At 37.6% G+C, this 18,494-nt stretch overlaps 1 protein-coding gene and 1 long non-coding RNA gene across 8 annotated transcripts in view; one reads left to right on the top strand and one right to left on the bottom strand.

The window, feature by feature from the left end:
• bmpr1a.L (bone morphogenetic protein receptor type 1A L homeolog) overlaps positions 1-8,276 on the bottom strand; it is a 58,261-nt gene extending 49,985 nt beyond the window's left edge. For 3 of the 7 annotated variants that reach the window (XM_041568390.1, XM_041568391.1, XM_018224332.2), the window contains exon 1: positions 8,123-8,248. The gene's annotated coding sequence lies outside the window, so the exon portion shown is untranslated. 7 annotated transcript variants of the gene reach the window in all.
• Positions 8,277-8,421: 145 nt separating this feature from the next.
• Positions 8,422-16,471, top strand: LOC108696281. Its single transcript, XR_001932216.2, has 3 exons — positions 8,422-8,688; positions 15,307-15,360; positions 15,862-16,471. It is a non-coding gene; the product is annotated as an uncharacterized LOC108696281 (long non-coding RNA).
• The last annotated feature ends 2,023 nt before the right edge of the window (positions 16,472-18,494 follow it).

Raw genomic sequence — 18,494 nt, 5'->3', positions numbered from 1 at the left:
CGGCCTTTTATCTTATGAGCCATGGCCTTGCCTGCCTTATTCCTGTCTGTGTACCAATTTTCTTTCATAATAGTCTGCCATTTGTCATATTGTTGGTATAATACATCTGTTAATTCCTGGCGTATCGATTCCAATTTGGGAATTAAGTTCTTTTCAATGGGGCTGTACTCACACAGGCGTGTGTAGGCGCCGAACGCAGGAAAAATGCAGCATGTTGCGTCTCAACCTGCGTTTGGCGCCTACACGCGCCTGTGTGAGTACAGTCCCATTGAAAAGAACTTAATGCGTCTATTCCTGCGCTCCCCTGCGGCTGAACGCAGAAAAATGGAATGCAGGGGAGAGCAGCTTCAACTGCTCGTCAGTAAGAGCCCTAACAGTTTAGAGTCTACACCTGAATTACTGAGTTGCCAGACAAACACTCGAGACAGGGACTTTAAACTTAGATTTTGGAAATATGGTGAACAATTTGAAAATAATTGAACTGGGAAAAAAAGTGTTTGGCTGGTGAAAAACCCCTTTAAAACAATCGTACCGGTTAACTCTTTACTTCCCTATCCACTGATCGCCAAATGTCAGCAAGTGTATGGTGCATTGGCAGATAATTGTTTTGGAGCCTGCCTGACCCTTAAAATGACTAATATCCACAGTAACTGGATATCAGACAGAATAATACACCCACAGAAATCATAAAAACCTGACTAATTTGTATCTTTACTTTGCAGTCAGATCCAACTTGGATCCAAATTAGTGGACCTTTCAATGTATGGTCACCTTAAAATTTTAACCTTTAAATTAACTTTTAGTATATTATAGAATGGCTTATTCTAAGCAACTTGTCAATTGGACTTTTTTTTTTTATATATATATAGTTTTTTAATTATTTGCCTTTTTTCTTCTGACTCCCTCCAACTTTCAAATGGGGGGGGGGTAACAAATGTTCTGTAAGGCTAAAAATTTATTGTTATTGCTATTTTTTATTATTCGTCTATTCAGGCCCTCTCCTATTCATATTCCAGTTTTATTCAAATCAATGAATGGTTGCTAGGGTAATTTGGACCCTAGCAACCAGATTGCTGAATCTGCAAACTGGAGAGCTGCTGAATAAAAAGCTAAATAACTAATAAAACAAATATAAAATGAAAAACAATTGCAAATTGTCTTAAAATATTACTCTCTACGTCATACTAAAAGTGAATTTAAAGGCTTACAACCCCTTTAATTCAGGTAATGGAAACCAGGGCTGTAGTAAGAAAACCCCTCTGGAAGGCGGATAATTAAAAGAAAACATTTTCTAGAACAGAATAAATGTAATATCTAAATTAAAATCAACAAAATTAACTGTAAATGTTTCATTGTATGCAGTAATTATTAACTAGATAAAAAAAAAGCTTGCCCTTCAGTACATACATCAGCAAGGGTATTATATAGCACTGCGCAGGGTCAGAGAGACTTAGAACTTTCAGGAATTTACACAGATAAGCTTACACATGGTGCCTAAATTTCATCCACCAGACCATGACTAAACTAATAAAGGTACCTGAAATTTCATAGTAGATTGGAATTTTTTACTATGAGGTTTGGCAAGCATTTTATTATTCATGTCCTCATTAAGACATTCAGTACCAATAGATCATTCAATTTAAATTTCTGACACATAATCCAATAAGATTTTTGCATCTGCAGACAAATTTCCAAAAGACTTTCCTTACATATGTGCCTGCCTAAACACACTGCAGTCGAAGACACTGTTGGTTACAAGGAGTAAATGAAGACATTCAGTCTTGCGCTTTAAACACATTCATATCATACAGAAATTCATTCATATAACAATACATTGCTGGACGTATCTGCAAAAAAAACCACACTATGGATATATATTATATATCAATGTATGGGACCTAATAGCCAGATCCTTGGGACCTGGGGCTTTTCAGACAATGGGTTTTCCATAATTTAGGTCACAAAAAAACACATTTGAACATTGAATAAACCCAACAGGATTGTTTTGCCACTACACAATATAATTTATGCAAACTTAGGTTCAAATATAAGGTACTGCTTTATTATTACAGAGAAAAGGAAAAAATACATTGCAAAATGCACTCTAAGAGACATTCAGGTAATTTGGATCTTTCTGGATTTCCTGTTTATCCCAATCCCATACCTGCATTTAGAATACATTAAGCAATAACATACATTCACAGCCTTTTGCAATACCTGCTACACTTGGATTAAGTGGAACAAAATATTAATTGCTTTCCATCCTAATGGATAAGAATCTTGTGGACAGATTTTTTAACGCCATGATTTTCATCAGACAAGGTACATGTTCCCTATTTAAATAGGTTTCAAAAGATAAAGGCAATATCTACTGGTAGTAAATAATAAAAGGTCATTTTAGAATGGCATGTCAAATACTGTTTTCAATAGTAATTACATTTAACTAAGGGGTAGATTTATCAATGAGTATTCAGAATATTTCTGCAAATTCTTTTTTTGCTGTAAAACTCCTGAATTATGCTTTCAAAAACTTGTACGTACAAAATGTTTAAAGTGCAAAAAATACGCAATGCTCAAATGTAAAAGTTCAACCTAATTTATCAATCCACTGAAAGCAAGAGTAAAAATTAAAGGCATTCAAATTTTATTTCATAAATTTATTCCATGTTTTTTAGATTTAAATTCGAGTTTAATCAAAGCAGAAAAAACATCTAACATTACACAAATTAAAATTTTGATCAACAGGTCTTCTTGTTTACCTACATTCAGTAAACCATTGCAACCATCAGCAGGTAGCATTTACCAGCCACCTATTTAAAACTAATATATTATTGCTATGGTAACCCATTATCTATGGGTTACTGCAACTGTTACTTAGTACCTTTTATTACATATGGAGGTAAATAAATATTTGATTCCCATAACAAAAAAAATATCTTTACTAACTAAACTGAAGCACTAGAAAAATCTTACACAGTTGAAATACAGCAGCCATAAGCAGAGGTACAGTATTAACACACCCCCAGTCCCCACCAAACCCACTTAATCTAATTCCCAAATTCAACCATGGGAATAAGGAAATATGTAATTTTAAGCAGCACTACAATATGTATTCAAATAAATAGAATTTTCTAATTAAAGTTATCTGCTAATGTGATTGTTACCAATAGCAGTATCAAAATGTGATGTATAAAACCAGGAAAAATACATTATTCAAAATTCCAATTTCTGTATTTACCTTTATTTTTTAATTAAGTTAACTGCAATAACATTTGAACAATATCACTCAACTAGGGCAAAGCCTTCATATTAATCAGTGCAAATATTTATATATCAGGTTTTGAAGATGGAAATGGTTTGATATGTCTGTCTCTCTGTATTGCTGGTTCTGATGCTTGAATTTGGGAGAAGTCAACACTCCTGCAGCTAAGACTGCCTTGATTTCTCCTTCTTAGGTCTATAAATCCTGGCACCTGCTAGATTGTTCAGCAGTCAAAATAGCAAATGGCAGAAACTGCTTTCCATAACAATTAGTTTTATAAATACCATTAAAAGCAGTGAAAACAGATTTTACAACCATTTTAAGCTGAAAATTTAGGGACAGTACTACCAAAAACTTTGACTGCAAAGGAAAGCTGGCAATACACAAAAAGATGTATTGGTGAGGTCGTTCCTGGACCAACAATCGGATCATAACAGAGGCGTATGGAAGCCGGGACCTCATCAACGCGCTGAAGTGATCTTTGTCCAACAGGATTTTGAAATCAATCAGCCCAATATCTGTCAGGGAGCCAATCAGGAAGGCCAATATACAAGCAAATGAGAAGCTAACTTGGTCTGAAGGGGCTGAATAATTTGCTTAAATCTACCCATGTATATTCAAGACATGGTCATCTTAAAGCTGCATAGACAGCACTGCTAAGAAATGAAATACGGTGGGTGTTGAGACCTGCTAGCTGTTTTATTTATTTTTTTAATTATTTCTAAAAGGATACCTGATTTTTCATATAATTTGGTAACTTTAGTTGTTATGTTACACACTCTACCCTCTCTAATACTAGCTTGAAAGCAGGCTAAGGACAAGGGCACACAGTGTTGGCTCCGCTGCGATCATCCTGCATATTTTTTGTAAGCAGATAGAAGCGGGTTCACGCATCTCCCTGTATCTGCACTGAAAGTACAGCTTCCACGTAGTTGCAGGTACACAGTGCAGAGCGGTTATCATCCAGAAAACCGCAAAATAAGGTATTTTTGGGACAATCTCCACTTTGAATGCCTGCACTCAGTTGGAAGCTGTACTTTTCATTGCAGATACACAGAGTTGCAGAAGAGAGTGAGTCCACTGGCAATAAAAACACAGCCTGAGTGGGGCCAATTCTCCATGTGCCCTTGGCCTAAATACTGTTGGCAACTCAATTATGTAATGTCACATTACACAGACATTAAACAGACCACTTTATGTGTGGCTACTAAACAAACCTACCGGTAAAGCTAATCTGGAACTATTACGAGGGTTCATTGTATTAAAAATCAGACCAAACTCTTACTTAGCTCAATAAACTATAATGGTCATTAAACAATAAAATGCTTCATGTGCCTATAATTCCACGGGGTAATCAGAACAACCGGCCTGCAAACCAATATAGCCATTTATGTAGTGCCATAATTTAGGCAATCTACATATGGCAACCATATAACTTGGCCTTATGAATTTATGAATGGCCAGGTTATGGTTTAGTAATTTGTGCATCAGTGCTAAATACTTCAATATTTAATTTGAGGTGAGAATGGTAATGCTACATTGTTACCTGTAAAGGTAAACTTATTTTGTTGTTGGTGTGCAACCAAAAACCTGTTTGATAGCATTAATGAGCTTTCTAACATACACAATAGTACTGAATACCTTACATGGTTTTCACCAAAGCAAGGCCTGCTTATTTCAATTAAAATCAAAATGAAACCAAATGTAAAGTTAACACTTTTTAAAAATACAAAGATTCAAATTAGAGAGTATTTTCCTAAATAAAATACAACACTTTTTTACAAAAATCCATTCAACTTCAAAATACAGTTGTTTTTCAGGTTAAAGCAGTTATGAACAAAACGCAACAGCATTAAATCTAGGGTCAGACAATGAGGAAAAATGCAGTCCAAGAATCAGCTCCTCCGTTGCTGCTCTGTACCTGCACCCAAATGCATTTCCTTGGCTGGTGCAGACAGAAGCAGTGGATATTGCGTCAAAATGCAAGATTTAGCATTTCACCTCAAAATCCACAGTATCTGCCTGCACCTGAGCTAATGTAATCAGGTACAGGCACACAGAGAGCAGATCAGAAGCAGAGGATTCTCAGCAGGCCAAGATCCGCATTGTCAGGCCCTAGCCTAAAAAGTGTGATATGTGAAAAAAGAAAATTTTAAATTCAGCTACTGCATTAGCACCATTTGTGTGTTTCTCCTAATAAGCCAAAACGCCAATCTGCCTAAAAGCAAGCAATGGTTCTAACTATGGTACAATGGTACTAACTAGAGATCAGTAATATACCACTTCAGCAGTTATGGTAGAATGATGAAAAATAGAGGTACCTTATTAAGGTGTCCTACAGCCAAAAACTATTCTTCACAAGAGAAAGAAAATATGATTCTAAGCAACTTTCCAATGTACATTACAACAAATCATATATATGTTATTGTTACTTCTAGATTTATTAAAAGCAGTATGTCTGATTGTTTACATTCTCTGAGCCCCTTGCGCTGACTGCTACAACACGGTTTCAAGCCAGCTGATTAAACTGGATGAGACCTGATCTGCTCTCAGTGTGTAAGGTGTCAGACTCAATGAACAGAAAGAAATACACAAGAAGTGAAAAGCAAATGGCAATGGGGTGTTTTGGAACCTGAGGTAAATCTGGGCTACTGCACGTGACAAAATGGTCCTTGTTTACTTTCCACAGGCACCAAAGTGAATTTCCATGAGAAACTATATGCCTTGCGAAGTGAGGCAACTATGGGAAGTGGACACGACGTGTATGATTTCCCACCTGTCTTTTATCACACACAGAAGCCCAGATTTACAGTGGGTGAAAAAAATGTCCATGTGTCATTGGCTAATGGCTCAGAATTATTACGTTTATTTATAATGCACCATAATTCAAGGAATATTATGAATGTAATAGTGATGTATGGTTCAGGGTTTCCCTGACCCGCACCCGACCCTAACCCGCCCGCGCTTCCGAGGTCCTTTTATAGACCCCTGCCGACCCGCAGATGACGTCACAAAAGGGGCGGGACGAGCAGACGCGAGACTATAAAACCGGAACCCGGAAGTCGGATGCCGGCATCAACCCGCCCGCCACCCACAAGGAGCAGTGCGAGGTCGACCTGAACCCGTCCGACCCACGGGTCCCGCGGGTATCGGGTCGGCCCGCACATCACTAGAATGTAAGTTAACATTAACACAAAGCTACAACTATGTCAGGTATAATGTTTTAACATTCACAAATACATGTGTTGATATCTTTGGCCATATTAACAAAATATCTGTTGAACGACTGTGATGACTGTTACTCTTTAAAACCTAAACAATGTCAGTTTTATACTATACTTTGTTCAGTAAAATTTTAAATGGGTGGTTCACCTTTAGTATGTTATAGAATGACCAATTCTAAGCAACTTCTCAATTGGTCTACATTATTTAGTTTTTATCGTTTTTTCACTATTTTCCATTTCTTCTGACTCTGCACCATCTAAAAACAAATGCTCTTTAAAGCTACAATCGTTATTGCTACTTTTTATTACTCCTCTTTCTATTTGGACCTTTTCCTATTCATATTCCAGTCTCTTATTTAAATCAGTGCATGGTTCCTAGTGTAATTTGGACCCTAGCAACCAGATTGGTGAAACTGCAAACTGGACAACTATCAAATAAAAAGCTTTTCACAGCCCTTATTTGGCACCCTCATGGACTTTTTCATGCTTGTGTTGCTCCCCAACTCTTTTTACATTTGAATGTGGCTCACAGATAAAAAAAAGGTTGGGGACCCCTGCTCTACATTATACTAAAAGTTAACTTAAAGGTGAACAACCCCTTTAACACCTAAGTGTACTGCTATTTGAATATAACATGCTATATGTAATGTAAAGCACACAAGGATACCAGCAAAAATGAATATTCTACACAAATATTGCAAGCATCCAACAGGTTGGAGTAAGCTTATTTCACTAGATATGTACAATAAACACGATGACAATCGTCAGCATAAACCTGTGCTACAAATTACATCAGTGTTAACTACAGCAGATGACTCCAAAACAATATATACTAGAAAAGTTTAAAGTTGTTCCTAGTCCCTCAAAACACACTCATCTGGATATGTTTGTCATTGGCAAAGCAACGGTTCAACAAAATCAATGTATATATTCAAAAATTGAAGGTCAAATGAAATACAAGTTGTCATTACACATTCACGGAGAAGTCAAAATATAAAACACCTAAGAGAAACCATATGTAACTATGCCAATCAAAAAGTAAGCAAAGAAAAAAAATAGCTGTTCAGCTTGTGGATATTCAGTGGCTCCTAAACTACAACTCCCAACATTCCCCTAAAGGGACATACATATACTTGGGAAGGGGGGGAGCTGAGTTGTAGAACAGCTGGAGGGCCCCATCTTTCATTGCACAAACAGCTAAACAGCTAAAAGTAAATATACTCGACACATGAGGCAGGAGGAACAAGATGGTGGAGAGACAACTGCAAATAAGAACTAAACATACACCCAGAGGTGACCAAAGGAAATGAAAAGCTCAGATTTGCAGGTGAAGCAAAGAACCCCTATTGTATATTTCAACGAACTAAAATGAATTCCAATACGGACTGTGCGTAAAAGTGGAGCGAAACCATGGCAATACAATACTTTATAGCACAACAACAATATATTGCTTAGAAATGGCTCCCAGTAACCAGGCAGCAGTTTTCCGACACCACAAGCAATACGATAACAAATGGAAGTCTGCAAATAGCCCGCCTCCCACTATCGCCTAAACAAACACTGTCCTGAATAGGAAAACTACGGGAAACGTTTCTATCAACCAACACCAAATTGCCTCCCATGCCTGTTCACTCACTGGTACTCCGGGGATCCCATCTGTCTTCTGGCCGAATCCCGATAAAATCCCGTCACCCGACTGCGTAAATCGCCGCCAGTCGCTTATCCCGAGTTCTCACACCTCCCCCCGTGCGCGCGACATAAGCTTCATGCACAGCGCCGCCGCCGCCACGCCACATAGCGAGCTGCCCGCTGGGACACGCACGCGTTGACGTCATTCCACGCTGTCTCAAAAAATTAACATTGTCAGTGCTGTTTTCATTGAAGGTACTAATGTGGCAAAGACGTCTTCGAGACTCCACCTCCTAGTAACTCTGGATAAAGAATAGTAGTACCTGTACCTACTGTACTGCAAAAGGCGGACCCATGTTTTACTGGGATGTTTCAATATTTGCTGTTTTGTAGTAAGAGGCGTATGAATTGCATTTTTAGATGGCCTTCATTGCATTTACTGCACTGTGTGAGTAGCTTCTCGGCTTCTTTTGATCTTTCTCGCGCTCACCTTGATGGAATCTCACTACTACAGAGCTCAATATTTACATGTCCATGAAGTGCTGCAGAACAATATTTGTGGACTCGTGTTTGGTCAGTATTAGTCTACTCTGAAGCTCTGATGCACCTGGATTTCTTTGGATCCAGGTGGTCATCTCTATAGATTCCGTACCTCTATTGAAACCGTCATTCTAAAATGAGTATAACAAATGTATAACTTTATACAAGGATATTTTGTTACTTTATACATATTCAACCAGCCAATTATTAACACTGTGTGTAAATTAGTGTAGGTCATATTAAAAAAATCCAAGAATGGCAGGGAATATCCATTGTTACTGACGGTAATTATTAATGCACATTATGAACCAAAGGGCAAGTTCAGATTGTATGTAGACCAGCAGGAAATACAGCTGTTTTCCTTTCTAGCGCAATTAATGATTTCCCCTGTGTATAAAACGGAATATATTAGCCAATTTGGAAGATGTAGAGGATATCCTGCAGTACTTCTCTTATTTCCTCCACACAGTATATTAGTTAGCCACAGCAGTGGTGCAAACAATTGTGGAAATTCTCACTGTAAGAGCAGTATTTTTGGCCTGCTCGGACACCACAGTAGAAAATAGGTGCAAGCGTTTATTCATATAAACATTTTTACAAAAAGGAGAATATAGTAGTATTGGTGTTTTAATCCTAACAGGGAAATATGCAGTTATGTAATAAAAATGCAGACTGGTGTCCATGGGTAAGTGACTTCTCTGCCCTTTCCTAAAAGTATGTTAGTGTCGACCATCTGAAGATCTGGATTTGTGCTGTGTTTTGTTTTGTTTTCACAAACCCCTATGAAACAAACAATTGCATCTAATTTATAGCTTTGTAGTTTCTATTGCCAAGAAAGCTTCTGGAATACACATTTTATTATTTTGCTTGCATTAAAAAGTATCGTTATTGGACCAAATGCATCTGAATAAGAATTCAGTCACGCCTATGTTTTTCAAGCTCAAAAAGACAAAAAAAATATCAGGATTACTTTCTTCAAAGTTGACTTTACATGGGTAACTCAAGGTGAGAGAAAGCATTTATTCATTACTAATAACAGAGTGTTTAGCCAGAGGCCAAAAGGTCAATAAAAACCAAACCAATTGGTGACCTACAGGAAGTATGGCAACCCCCCTGCCCCCTACTAAACAGTTGACTTGCAAATCAATGCATTCAAAAGCAAATGCCAAAATAAGTAGAGGTGAATTTTAATGAAGGCTTGGGGAGGCTAAGCCTTCCCAAACCAGCATTAAAGAGGTTGTTCATCTTTAAATTAATTTTTAGTATCATGTAGAGAGTAATATTCTGAGACAATTGAAAATGGTTTTAATTCTTTATTATTTTTGGTTTTTGCGTTAGTTAGCTTTTTATCAGCAGCTCTCCAGTTTGCAGTTTCTGCAATCTGGTTGCTAGGGTCCACATTTTCCTAGGAACCATGCACTGATTTGTATGAGACTGGAATATGAATAGGAGAGGACCTGAGTAGAAATATGCGTAATAAAAACTAACAATAATAATACATTAATAGCCTTATAGAACATTTGTTTTTAAGATGGGTTCAGTGACCCCCATTTGTAGCCTTATAGAATATTAGATTTTTAGATGGGGTAAGTGACCCCCATTTAAAAGCTGGAAAGGGCCAGAAGAAGGCAAATAATTAAAAAAAACTATGAAAAAATAAATAATGAAGACCAATTGAAAAGTTGCTTAGAACTGGCCATTCTGGTACATACTAAAACCTAACTTAAAGGTGAATCACATCTTTAATGAATTTCCTTAAAACGAAGGTATTATAAATGAAGTTGGCACTGCATGTTCTTTACATTGTTTTTATTATACATAACATTTGAAATTGACACTGTATGAACACTACCATGTGTTCTGGGGGCATTATATTTGGACTTGGGACTGTATTTACCCTGCCATGTGTCCCGGGACATATATAATTGGCATAATATAATCTTGTGACATGTTCTGGGATATTATATATGAAACTTGTGCTATATTTAGCACTGTTATGTGTTCTGCATCAACGTGGATTTTTCTAAAGGAATCTCTGCAGGGACTTTAATTGGCCTATGAAGTTATGTTAAATAGTTTGAACCAAAAAAAATGTATAAACGATTGTGTAAAATAAATGCCATATTTATTAAGATGTGCTCTTGTCCTAATGCATAAATGTATGCATTGTCATCAAGAAAATAACTGGTTACAAATAGGTAATTGGTGCTTTCAAAAAACATGAATAATATAAATGTTTGCCAATAATTTACTCCACAGTCGATCTGTTGTAACATATTTAAGTTAATGGGACAAATTTATAAGGTAAAGAAATAAAAAGTGGTGAAAAAGTCAGTGTAATAAGGGCTGACACTCAACATCAGCTTTATAGGGCTTTTTTCACACTGGCACCTTGTTTTTACACCAGATATTTACATACAGCTACAAATGGGGTCCGTTTGTTTCACAGAATAATAGGACAGTGTTTGTTTCTCGAAGAGAGACCGTATGTGATTATGTGGGTTAGAAAGTGGCAAAAGTGTAAAGCTGGCCACAGACACAAAGATCCGATCTCCCATCTCCCGACCTGCCACTAACCATTAAGATCAAAGTCTTACCATTCAGATTAAATAAAGTAGTTAAAGGAAAACTATACCCCCCAAACAATGTAGGTCTCTATAAAAAGATATTGCATAAAACAGCTCATATGTAAAATCCTGCTTCATGTAAATAAACAATTTTCATAATAATATACTTTTCTAGTAGTATGTGCCATTGGGTAATCATAAATAGAAAATTGCCATTTTAAAAAATAAGGGCCGCCCCCTGGGATCGTAGGATTCACTGTACTCACAAACATACCAACAAACCATACATGTTAGGTCACATGAGCCAATTAACAGACAGAGTTGTGTCTTTTGCTTCCACACTTCTTCCTGTTACAGTTAGAGTTGAAGTATTTCTGGTCAGGTGATCTCTGAGACAGCACACAGACCATCACGAAATGGTGGCTCAAGGCAAGAGATGTAAAAGGGCAATATTTACTTAAATATATATTCCAGTTTGGTAAGATTCTTTAATATGCCACTTAATATGATATGAACTATCTGTTGCTTAAGTGTTCATTTTGGGGGTATAGTTTTCCTTTAAAGAACAGATTCTGCCCCTGACAGCAATCATACGATAGTTATGTCACGCAGAGATATTATCGGCAGCCGACAAAAATGTTCTAACCTGTCCAATCGACCAAAACAACCGATCTCCACCGGACGAAAAATGACGGGACTCTCCAAACACGGTCCGAAAATCGGATCTTTGCGTCTATGGCCAGCTTTAGTAATGTCTGTGTAAACAAAATCAGTATATGAGGCCTCATATACATCTGCATTTTTTCAATTCAAGTTTAGCAAGGGCACCAGGAGATCTAATCCATTGAATTTGAATGTGAGAGTTTTGGATGCTTTCCCATTTGAACTACCGTATATACTTGAGTATAAGCCGTCCCGAGTATAAGCCGAGGTACCTAATTTTACCTCCAAAAACTGGGAAAGCTTATTGACTCGAGTATAAGCCTAGGTTGAGAAATGCAGCAGCTTCTGGTAAGTTTCAATCAAAAAATTGAGGGTTTCTGCTCCCATTGGAGGTGCCGGCGTCTTGTTTTTGGATGCCGGCGATCATTCCTGGACGCCGGCGAATATTCTTGGAGATTATTCTTGGACGCCGGCGACTATTCTTGGACGCTGGCGACTATTCTTAGACGCCGGCGACCGTTTTTGTGCTTGACCCAGGTATAAGCCGAGGTAGCGTTTTTCAGCATATTTTGGGGGCTGAAAAACTCGGCTTATACTCGAGAATATACGGTATCACACCACACTGGAAGTACAAGCAATATGCACACTCACAAATTGTATCAGACTGTAACAGAAATCAGTGGATGCCATTGCTAAGGACGAGGTCACATGTGGCGGGGTTTACGTTGCATTTTTAAAAACGAGCAGCCAATCGTAAATACGCACAAAATGAAGCCCTGTTGAAAATAATGGAATAGGCACTACAGCAATTATCACGGGGCCATTGCGAGCCAGCATCCACCACCCAACTCCAGTATTTGCCCTTTTCAGAAGAAATGTCAGGGGAATGCCATATTATTGAAATCTATGGGATCCGCAGGTTTGAAAATATACTTAGCTGAAATATGCAGCATATTTTCAATATGGCAGCCAAACTTTGCAAGATGGATTGTGCATATACATATTTGCGGCGTTGTATGCTGGTGACGTAATTACGTTGCATATTGACGATCAGTAGTGGGCTCTCTCCAGTGGGGTACATGACTGCAATGCTTCAATGGTAAACGTTAGATATTTTTCTTCAAATAAATTGCAGAACACCTTAAACACATGGAAACAGCTTTCTGTAATGCTTTATGTATAAGATCACAATGAATATCAGTTGAAATGCAATATGTGACTGGAAGATTTGGCTTTGCTTGTATATGAGGTCACTGGCAAACCGAACATACATGGGCTGTGCTACCTCTGGGTAGACAACCTCATGACCAGCTTACAGGACTTTGGTGCAGGGTATTATTGCATGGAAATTCTGAAGTTCTGCAGTCATACACTGCCATACCTCCATTCATTTGAAAAATGTAAAGAGTTTTGACCACTCCCACTTTGTGACCACCCACCCTAAATACCATGTAAATTTTACAAAACTTGGGAGGTTATGGAAAGTTTTAACACATTTCTGGGGATTTTATGTGTTATTACAGTTTTGCTAATGAAGATGAAATTGCCCTTTAAGCTGCCAGACACAGTTCCCCCAAGAGACTTGATTATCTTATTAAATCTAAGTACAGGTGCTGAGTATTCTGGGCTATCTGCCGAAAGCCTCCTTATTTAATAAATCGTCAGAAACTTTGTATCTTCTTCTGGCATCAGTGCAGGAGATCAAAGACAACTCCAGACATTTTAAAAATCTGGGACTACGGGCTGAGCTTTCACAATCGGGACTGTCCTGCGAAAATCAGGACAGTTGGGAGGTATGCACCAAAAATGGGAATGCAATGTATAATGGCAGACTTAGCAGCTTAGAAGGGAAGGGAAGGGAGATAGAGAAAAGTGAACTTTGAAAATCAGACAGCAAAACCACAGAGGTGCAGGTGGCCAAAAAGTATAACAGAATGGTATTGAAAAACAAAGAAGTGTGGTTAGACAAAAGAAGGTGGCAAAAGAGAAAAGGTTGACAAGAACTCCAAAAAAGGGTAGAACAAGAGAATAGTAGAATAGAATGGAGAAAAGGACAGCAGAAGGTGGACAATGACATTGGGGAATAAAGCAGAAAGGAAACTTGCAACAGAAAAGGCATGGGTGAGAAATAGAAGGGAAAGAAGATAAGAAATGTGACCAGACATGTCTGTGAACTTGAATCAGCGTTTAGATTGTAAACTGTTTTGGCCATGGCCCTTTTTACGAGTTTGAGGTTTTTTTTGTTGTTGTTGTGAACTGTATGTTTATTTTATAAACTCATATATTGTACAATACTGCAGAAAATTTTGGCGTTTTATAAATATGATAATAATATTGGTTACTATTAAGTTTACCAGTGAAACAGGGGGACATTGCATAAATTTTTTGGATGTCACATTAACTATTACTGATGGCAATATCAGTACTAGTTTGTATCGAAAAAACACAGAAAAAAACAATGTTCTATTAGACTCTAGTTTCCATGCCCCTAAAGTCAGGGCCAGTTTATAAGGACACGGAGGATTTTCCTCCGAAGAAGGGAATTATACCTCAGCGGTGGAAACGTTTAAACAAAGATTTGTAAAAAGAGGCTATAAAACTAAAGACATAGAAAATTGTGCCATAGAAGTGGGTAATTTACCTAGAAAAGAGCTGTTAACATATAAACCTAAATGTAATAAGAATGTTTTCCCATTTGTAAGTAAATATAATTCCAATAGTAAAGCAATAGAACGTATCATTCATAAATATTGGACAATACTGCAACAGGATAAAACAATGAAGAGTGTTTTGTTAAATCCACCTGTTTTCAGCTACAAAAAAGGTTCGTCCCTTCGAGACTTATTGTGTCCCTCAGAGGTTAATCCCCCACAAAAAGGAACTCAAAGGTTTTTAGGGAAACCAAAAGTTGGTACATATGCATGTTTAAGTTGTAACTGCTGTTCCTCTATTATTAAAGGAGATGCTATGCGACATCCTACACAGGGGACTCCGGTTAAGTTGAAGCACTATGCCACATGTGACACAAGTAGTGTTGTCTACCTGCTTAAGTGCCCTTGTGGTCTAGTGTATATTTGCCAAACGAAAAGATCCATAAAAACTCGTATTAAGGAACATAAGGGAAATATTCGAAATTTTAAAAAAGGAACAGCAACAGACACTACAGTGTCTAGACATTTTAATTCTGCTAATCATAACCAATCCCAGCTAAGGTGGGCAGTCGTGGAAGTAGTTACCCCCTCCCAGAGAGGTGGGAATACTAATAAAAGGTTATTGCAAAGGGAAGCCTATTGGATTAAGAGATTGGATACATTACAGCCAAAAGGCACGAATGACAGCTGGAGTGTGAAATGTTTTCTTTAATGTTGTTACAATGTTGCCTATGATTGAAACTGATGCTGTACCTGTTTCCTTTTTGCAGATAAATATCTCTGTGCTCAAGATAGATACAATATACTAATTTGTACGGCTACTGGTAAGATTACCTGGGCTTTTCCTTCCTTTCATATTTAACACAGGACAATCAAGCTTTTTCATAGCAGGCCCTTATAATGGGCAGTACTATGTATGAATTTTTGTACTTTTGTAAGCCTTTCTTTATAAAAAAAATTTTTCTATTTAATAGTGTTTCTACTAAATGCTTTTGTAATTTTTATATGTTTGGATATTATAACAGTAATTTATTCATACGAAATGTGATTATATGGTAATTACCTGTTCTAATTAAGGTAACTTGCACCTACCTTGTGTGACCTCACTTCCTGTCTACACCTTTAAAAGTTTGTGAATAATACGTTTGTTTTACACTTGATAAAGGGCGTGCAGCCTGAAACATGTTGTGAAAAATAAATCACTTAGCAGTTAACCTGCATTGCGTGCTTTCTCTCAGTTCCATTGAGCTATTGGATAATAATATTGGTTGTTATGCACAAAATATTTGTTTCAGGTCAATAATGCTTTTCTCTTTCTTTTTCAGATTTGCATACTTTGTCCTACTGTAACCTGCCCTGCGGTCGCCATTCCTTGCTTACCTCTAGACGTGCGGACCAGCGGGTTTGGGCTCTCCCGGCACAGAGGCGCATGCGCGCCAAGCGAATCTTCGCTCACTGCCTCCACAGTTGACGCATGCGCTTCAATAATCGGATGCCTGTGTCCAAATTGGACGCTGATTGTTTAATCTCCCTCACCATTGGTTCCTATTGCTGCCTATCTTGCCTATCTCCCCTCCCATTGGTCCTTCTGCCTTTAAATAGCTGCTTCCTTTTTCCACCTTTGCCCAAAATGGTTCCAGTTTTACTGTTCCTGCCAAAGCGTTTGTTTGTGACTTGACTTCCTGGTTTTGACTTCTGCCCGACCCTTGACTACGATCTCTGCCTCCTGTCTTGAACTCTTCAACTGACTTTGACTTCGTCTTCTCTAACTCCCTGTTGGTACCTCTCTTACGGACTTGTTTCGTGCTTCCTTGTTGGCTTCCACAGCAGAAAGCCCGGGCCCCAAAAGGGCGTCAGTGAACACCGGACTTTCTGTGTTTTATAGAATACTAGACATTAAGCCCGTTAAATTAACGGGCGCTAGAACATATGTAGTCAAACATTCGCCAGAGACGGTCCGTGGGGCACATGCACAGTAGCGCAATCCCACGGACACAGGGACTGGACGCAGAGACATTTCAACTTTATTATATAGGATTATATAGGATAGGATGATGAAGAGACAATAAAGGATCTTCCACAGAGAAGGAAATGCCAGAAACTTGATACCGTGAGTGAGGCACGCTAACTCCGTGCTCATAATTCTCGGGACAGCCAAACATTTGCCAGAGACGGTCCGTGGGGCACATGCGCAGTAGCGCATTCCCACGGACACAGGGACTGGACGCAGAGACACTTCAACTTTATTATATAGGATACAGTACACCGGGTAAGCACTTTTTTTCCCAGTATGTTGTTTATTAATGAACTTAACAAGCCTGTGAGAGGTATATTCTTTTCAAGTCAATAACAGGAGGAATGGAGTAGCTTTTTAGGCATTCCTCTACCAGTTAAACTACCAGCCAAGAAATGAATTTATCTCATATTTTATTAAAAAAAACACGACCAAACTCTCATGCCCGATTGTAGCTTATTTATTCATAAAAAAAACTCACTTTAATCGGATTGCGGCAAACCCGAATTGCTCAAATTTTTCAGGCTTTTTTTCCAGAATTTCTCAAATTTTTAGTTTTTTTTCCTGATTTGCTAGTTTTTTTGAGTTTTTGCCAAAAACCCTGAAAAAGTCAGATTTTCAGGCTGTGATAACTTCAGACCATGATAACTTCAAATTGAGATAGGTGCCTCTCCCATTGACTTATACAGGACCTCGACAGGTCTGAGATGTTTTTTTATTTCCTCTTTCCTCTTTATTTCCAATCAACCACAAGCTTCAAATACACCCAAATCAGTGACAAGCAAACTCAAGAGTATTGGGTCCAGTTATTGCAGGACTACAATGCCAGCTTTCACTGCCACATCTTTATTTTTGCATAGCAAGTGACAGAGTTTATCTTGGAATGTAATCTCTTGTGAGTAGGGCCCTCTGATCCTATTTTTTACTCTGTATCCCTTGTTTATAACAGTTCTGTTTGTTATAAACTAATGTAAAGTGCTGTGTAACTTCCTGACACTACAGTATACAGGTATGGGATCCATTAAATCAAAGTCTGGCAGGGAGTGGGCCTGGGTCCCTCTGGGTTTTTTCCCCCGGTGTACCACTGACCCATTCCGACCCTGACGATAGGTAATATCAACGGTGATATTTTTCTCCACTGTTTTAATAGCATAATAAATGTTCCCATAAATGTGCTGTTTGATGTGCTGTTTGTGATCCTGACAGTCAGCGAATATTTCACCTGCAGGCTGGAAAGAGCTAGAATAGACATGCTAATAAAACAAGAACTATACATAATAAATATTGAGGACAACTAAAAAGTTGCTTAGAATAGTTTCATCCCATCTATAATATACTACAATTTCATATATAGTTAAATTTTTCCTTTAAGTAAAATATTTATTTCTTCATATCTGTCAAGATTCTGATAAACGTGTATATTGCAATTATTCTTTGGGAAATGCATTAAATGTATAAATAGTTATTTAAGGGTCATGTAAAGTGTTTTATGATGTCAAAGTTATATGTAAAAAGCAAATGTGTTATTCAGACTACAAATATAACTACATGATAATAGTCACTATATTTTATAACATAACATACTAAACTGCATAAATTATTTATACCACCACAACATTTTTTGTTATTTTTTATTATTATTATTTAGTGTAAGCCTTTCCAAAGACATATTTGCTACAGTATTCAAAGACTAAAACATGCATGATAAAGTCACACAATTGCACATTATGCTTGGAAACACTAATAATACAAAAGCAATATAAAAGCAAGAGCACTTGGTGAAATAGGCAGTGTTTAGATAAATAGGTAATTTGCATTTACAGCACTCCTACTGCATACAAGAAATAACCACAGGAGAATGTTCAGAAGCAGACCCTGTTAATGGGGACCTATCACACAGATATAAAAAGCTGTATAATAAAAATACTTTTTCAATTAAGCATG

Source organism: Xenopus laevis, chromosome 7L (genome assembly GCF_017654675.1).
Source record: "Xenopus laevis strain J_2021 chromosome 7L, Xenopus_laevis_v10.1, whole genome shotgun sequence".
Classification (NCBI taxonomy): Eukaryota; Metazoa; Chordata; class Amphibia; order Anura; family Pipidae; genus Xenopus; species Xenopus laevis.
The sequence above is the reverse complement of the archived record's forward strand: the minus strand, read 5'-3'. Positions and strand labels throughout refer to the sequence as shown.